We start from the raw sequence: 6,914 nt of genomic DNA on the forward strand, positions 1-6,914 counted from the left end.
CCTTCCTTAGGCACCGCCTACCACGGGTGACATCGCATCATTTCTCGGGGTCAGCCCCTCGTATCGAGGCTGCCCGCGCGCTTACCTGTCCCTGCAGCGCCACCTCTGGGCCGTCAGAGAATACGTCAAGAATACAGCCTGTTCTTGTAGCATCGCATAAGAAGGCATAGAAAATGTACGATGTGTGATTAAATAGAATACAGTATCTTTTTTTTTTTTTTTAGAATACAGTATCTTTTAAAACCCGACTGCAAACTATGCTACTTAATCCTGGCACGTGATTAAAACTCGGATGGAGAGGACCAGGCCTTATTAGGGTTATTTTTCTGTTGCTAAAAATTTAGGAAGGTGAGCTTTCGTGTCTGTTTCAACTGCAACTGTGTCACTTCATTAATTGTGTCACTTGGCCTTTCTGTACCTCAATTTTCTTATTTGTAAAATAGGGATCGAAATATATATATCATAGAGTTTCTGGGAAGATTATATGTTATGTGAAAATGCCTAGAACATTTTGAATGGTACACAGTGATCCATGAATATTAGCTGTTATTTATTACAGGGAAATTTGTGGACCGGGTTGGGAGATAGAAATGGAGCAGTTTACAATACTCTACTTAATTTGAGTATACAAAAAGAGTCTTAGTAACATATAAAAGATTGAGACATCACTGCCTGTGCCTGCTGGGGCTTCATAATCTATTGTGAAAATATTTAGCGATTTGTGACCAAGGCCTGATTCACCACAGTGAAGGTTACAGGCACAAATGCTAAGGATTCCCAAATAAGATGTGATATGACTATAACCAGAAAAGACTCACTGATAAAAAAAAAAAAAAAAAAACTTGATATGAAGCTTGGATAAGGTTTTGGATATGGGAGGAAAGCATTATGGGATGACACAGCCCATGTGTAGAGAACACAGAGGAATGCATGACTTTAAAATATTGGTTTTAAACTTTTTTTAAATTTTTGAGAGAGAGAGAGAGAGAGAGCCCGAGCAAGTGAGGGGCAGAGAGAGGGAGACACAGAATCCAACCAGGCTCCAGGCCCTGAGCTGTCAACACAGAGCTCAACTTGGGGCTCAAAATCAAGAACTGCGAGATCATGACCTGAGCCAAAGTCGGATGCTTAACTGATTGAGCCACCCAGGCACCCCTTGGAATGCATGACTTTAAAAGCTAAAGTGACTCCAGAGGTGCCTGGGTGGCCGAATTGCATCAGATCCTCTGCCTCCCTCTCCTTCTAACCCTCCTGTAGGTGGGTGCTCTCTCTCTCTCTCAAAAATAAACACTTAAAAAAAGAAATTCATTTAAAAAAAGCTAAAGTGACTTTTCTGTAGCAATTTTTGTAGAATTCTTATTTTCCAATCAGAATGATCGTAGTAATGAGTGACTATTGTGCTTTTTTAGAGCAAGTTTCATTCTTTTGGAGCTCAGACAACTGGGTAGCATGACAGGTATAAACTGAGATTAATTTCATCCCAAGTGAGCTTGAATTCACTTGATATTTCTGATTTGGTTAGAATTATGGCACTTTCCTTTTAGGCCAACATAAGGACATTTCCTACAAGTGTTTTTGTGTAGGCAAGGACAAGTGCCTCCATTTTCTTTCCCTCTGATCACTTCTCAACCCATTCCAACCTGGCTTCTCCACCCATATGTACCCTGAAGGAGCTCTCTCATGGATATTTTTTTAGCTATATATTTCCTCACCTCTCTACAGCTGTCAACATAGTTGATCTCTCTTCTTCTTGAAACATTCCCTTTGGTTGGTTTCCAGAACCCCACAATGTTTGTCACAAATGAAGCTCAAGTTCTTTACGTTTAAAAGTCAACACATGATATTTTCCTTAAACCTGATTATCTTCTGTTTTCTACCTCATTGAATGGCATCATTTACTTAGTTTAGCAAACCAAAAGCTTAGCTATCATTTTGAACATTTCCTCTTTCTTGTGATCTATAGTCAATCCATCACCAAGTCATGTCACTTTTTATCTCCTCAATATTTCTTGAATCAGTCAAAAATTTTCCATTTCTATCACCACCATCAACTCCAGGCTGTCCAAGTTAGAATATAGTGCGCAATGATTTCAGGAGTATTTTGTCAAATGGGTTCTCTGCATCTATTGAGAGGATCATGTGGTTCTTGTCCTTTCTTTTATTGATGTGATAGATCACAGTGATTGTTTTGTGGATATTGAACTAGCCCTGAGTCCCAAGTATAAATCCCACTTGGTTGTGGTGAATAAAATTTTTTAATGTATTGTTGGATCTGGTTGGCTAATATCTTGTTGAGGATTTTTGCATCCATGTTCATCAGGGAAGTTGGTTTGTAGTTGTCCTTTTTCGTGGGGTCTTTGTCTGGTTTTGGAATCAAGGTAATGATGGCTTCAGAGAATGAATTTGGAAGTTTTCCTTCCATTTCTATTTTTTTGGAAGAGCTTCAAAGAATAGGTGTTAACTCTTTCTTAAATGTTTGGTAGAATCCCCCTGGAAAGCCATCTGGCCCTGGACTCTTGTTTTGGGGGAGATTTTTGATTACTAATTGTATTTCTTCATTGGTTATGGGTTTGTTCAAGTTTTCTATTTCTTCCTGTTTCAGTTGTGGTAGTTTATATGTTTCTAGGAATTTGTCCATTTCTTCCAGATTGCCCATTTTATTGGCATATAATTGCTCATAATATTCTCTTATTATTGTTTGTGTTTCTGCTCTGTGGTTGTGATCTCTCCTCTTTCATTCTTGATTGTATTTATTTGGGCCCTTTCCTTTACCTTTTTGATCAAACTGGCTAGCAGTTTATCAATTTTGTTGATTCTTTCAGAGAACCAGCTCCTTGTTTCATTGATCTGTTCTACTCTTATTGTTTGTTTGTTTTGGTTTCAATAGCATTGATTTCTGCTCTAATCTTTATCACTTCCTGTCTTCTTTGGGTTTGGGGTTTTATTTGTATTCTTTTTCCAGCTCTTTAAGGTGTAAGGATAGGTTGTGTATGTGAGCCCTTTCTTCCTTCTTTAGGAAGGCCTGTATTGTTATATACTTCCTTCTTATGACTGCCTTTGCTGCATCCCAGAGGTTTTAGGCTGTGGTGTTATCATTTTCGTTGGCTTCCATGTACTTTTTAATTTCCTTCTTAACTTCTTGGTTAGCCTGTTCATTCCTTAGAAGGATGTTCTTTAGTCTCAAAGTATTTGTTGCCTTTCCAAATTTTTTCTTGTGGTTGATTTTGAGTTTCATAGCGCTGTGGTCTGAAAATATGCCCGGTATGATCTCCATCTTTTTGTACTTTTTGAGGGCTGATTTGTGTCCCAGTAGGTGATCTTTTCTGGAGAATGATCCATGTGCACTGGAGAAGAATGTGTATTCTATTGTTTTAGAATGAAATGTTCTGAATATATTTGTTAAGTCCATCTGGTCCAGTGTGTCATTCAAAGCCACTGTTTCCTTGGTGATTTTCTGTTTAGATGATCTGTCCATTGCTGTAAGTGGGGTTTTGAAGTCCCCTACTATTATGTTGTTATTATCAATGAGTTTCTTTTTGTTTGTGATTAATGGATTTATGTATTTGGGTTCTTTCACATTTGGAGCATAATTGTTTACAATTGTTGGGTCTTCTTGGTGTATAGACCCCTTAATTATGATATAATGCCTTTCTTCATCTTTTGTTACAGTCTTTATTTTATTTTTGATTCATTCAAATATTTACTGAGCAGCTAAGGAGATACAAAGGTCATTAAAACATGGTCAAAGAGGTGAGGCAAACGCACAAATCATAGAAGGTATAACTTACACTGAATCATAGTAGCCAAAAGAAAGTGCTTTAGAAGACCAAGAATGAGGCTGCCTCCAGTACAGTTTTTATTTTATTTTATTTAAAAAAATGTTTAACATTTATTTATTTCTGAGGCTGAGAGAGAGCACAAGTGGGTGAAGGGCAGAAAGAGAGGGAGACACAGAATCCGAAGCAGGCTCCAGGCTCCGAGCTGCAAGTACAGAGCCTGATGCGGGGCTTGAACTCACGAGTGGTGAGATCATGACCTGAACTGAAGTCAGACACCTAACTGACTGAGCCAGCCAGGTACCCCCAGTCTTTATTTTAAAGTCGAGATTGTGTGATATAATTATGGCTACTGCGGCTTTCTTTTGTCAACCCTTAGCATGATAGATGGTTCTCCATTCCTTTACTTTCAATCTGAAGGTGTCTTTAGGTCTAATGTGCGTCTCTTGCAAACAACATATAGATGGATCTTGTTTTCTTATCCTTTCTGTTACCCTATGTCTTTTGGTTGAGCATTTAGTCCATTGACATTTACAGTGAGTATTGAAAGATATGAATTTATTGCCATTATGTGTTTTGTAGGGTGGAGTTTCTGGTGGTGTTCTTTGGTCCTTTCTAATCTTCGTTGCTCTTGGTTATTTATTTATTTATTAGTATTCTTTTCTCCCCTCAGAGAGTCTCTGTTAAAATTTCTTGCAAGGCTGGTTTAGTGGTCATGAACTCCTTTACTTTTTTGTTTGTCTGGGAAACTTTTAATCTCTCCTATTTTGAATGATAGCCTTGCTGGATAAAGAATTTTTGGCTGCATATTTTTCTGATTCAGCACATTGAATATCTCCTGCCACTCCTTTCTGGCCTGCCAAGTTTTTGTGGATAGGCCTGCTGTGAACCTGATCTGTCTTCCCTTGTAGGTTAAGGACTTTTTTCCCTTGCTGTTTTCATAATTTCCTTGCCTGAGTATTTTGTGAATTTGACTATGATATGCCTTGCTGATGGTCGGTTTTTGTTGAATCTAATGGGAGTCCTCTGTGCTTCCTGGATTTTGATGTCTGTATCTTTCCCCAGGTTTGGAAAGTTTTCTGCTATGATTTACTCACATAACTCTTCTACCTCTTTTTCTCTCCCTTCGTCTTCTGGGACCCCTATGATTCTGATATTATTCCTTTTTAAAGAGTCACTGAGTTCTCTAATTATTTTGTGCTCTTTTGCCTATTCTCCCCTTTTTTCCCTACTTCATTATTCTCCATAAACTTGTCCTCCATATCAATGATTTGTTGCTCTGCCTTACCCATCCTTGCCATCATGGCATCCATCTGCGATTGCAGCTCAGTTACAGCATTTTTTATTTCATCCTGACTAGCTTTTACTTCTTTTATTTCCGCAGAAAGGGATTCTAATATATTTTTGTCCTCAGCTAGCATTCTTATTATTGTGATTCTAAACTCTGGTTTAGACATCTTGCTTGTATCTGTGTGATTAAATCCCTGGCTGTCATTTCTTCCTGCTCTTTCTTTTGGGGTAAATTCCTTTGTTTCATCATTTTGAAGGAAGGAAATGAATTAATAAGGTCAAACAAGTTAAAATGAAAAATAACACACACACACACACAAAATCAAATAAATAATGCTAGATCCTAGGTGTGTTTTGGTCTGGGTGTTGAAAGGAGCTTGATAGATCAGAGAAAAAAGGGAAAAAGAAAAACAAAAAGGAAAAAACGTTTGCAAATTTGAAAAAAATGAATACAATGAAATAGAATAAAATGTGGGGCGCCTGGGTGGCTTAGTCGGTTAAGCGTCCAACTTTCGCTTAGGTCATGATCTCGCGGTTCGTGGGTTCGAGCCCCGCGTCGGGCTCTGTGCTGACTGCCAGCTCAGAGCCTGGAGCCTGTTTCAGTCTGTGACTCCCTCTCTCTCTGACCCTCCCCTGCTCACGCTGTCTCTCTCTCTCCTAGAAATAAATAAAACATTAAAAAAAAAAGAATAAAATGAAATGATGTAAGTAAAATAGAATTGGAATAATTTACAAATAAGTAAAAAATATAATAGAAAAAATTAAAGAAAACTGTTTTTAATAAAAATTGAAAATAAAAATAAATTTTTTCTCTTTCTGTATTCAAGAAAAAGAAAAGAAATGAAAAAGAAAAAAAGAAAATTGAATAAATGGACCAGTGAACAGACTGAAATATAATTGAAATTACATTGTTTCCCCCTAGAAGTCAAAATATTAAGCACTTTATAGTCCCTAAACTAAGTAGGCGGAGAGACTTGTGTTGCTGAAGAGCCAGGTTGGCCTAGTTGGGAGGGGCTTAGTGTAATAGCTCTGTTCTACACAAGATGGCGCTACTTAACTTACTGGGAGGGGCGGTTGTGGCGCTTGTGGGTGTGTATGCGCATGCGCGGGAGCGGTGAAAAAGGCGCCGCACAGCTACACAGTCTCCAGTGCCTGAACTCTGTTCTCCCCATCAGAAATTGCGAACCTGTCCTTTGTCTCCGACTTCGCTCCACTACCCGCTTTTACACTGTCCGCGACCAAGCTGTCAGCTTGCCCGACGCCGCCTCCCTCCTGAGCTTTATCTCAGATGCGGCTTTGACCAGTTCTGCCCCTCTGTGGGAGGGTCTCACCGAGCAATGGCTGGGTGTCTGCTGCACCCAGGACCATTCGCAGGACAGTGCTGCTGCCCATGCCCAGAGACTGCAACTGGGTGCCCGCCCGCTCCAGAGAAAGTTCATGCAATCATATAGCGGCAGCGTTTCAGGGATTATGGAAAATCACAACACATGTCTGGCACCAGGTTTCACCCTTAACGACCTTGTTCCAGCATCTGCAAAGGTGGTTGTTCTTTGGGATCTGCTGAGACCTTGCCCTGTGGGGACCTGCACAGCCTCTACCAAGTGTCCTCCCATCAGGGGAACCTCCTCTCTCCATGTGGCCCGAGGATGCTCCGGACCCCACTCTGCTCCTGGGAATTCACCCTTCCCACCAGATCACTGCCAGGTATGGAGCTGCGGACTTTTAGACTCTGCACTCCCCCTGTTTATAGAGTCTTAATGGAATTTAAACCCTCTCCTTTCTCCTTTCTCCCTTTTTAGTTCAGTCCCTGTGGCTGTTCCTACTTTTCCACTTTCTCTCCAGCTGCTT

This window comes from Hyaena hyaena, unplaced genomic scaffold (genome assembly GCF_003009895.1).
Source record: "Hyaena hyaena isolate Hyena2069 unplaced genomic scaffold, ASM300989v1 scaffold_558, whole genome shotgun sequence".
NCBI lineage: Eukaryota > Metazoa > Chordata > Mammalia > Carnivora > Hyaenidae > Hyaena > Hyaena hyaena.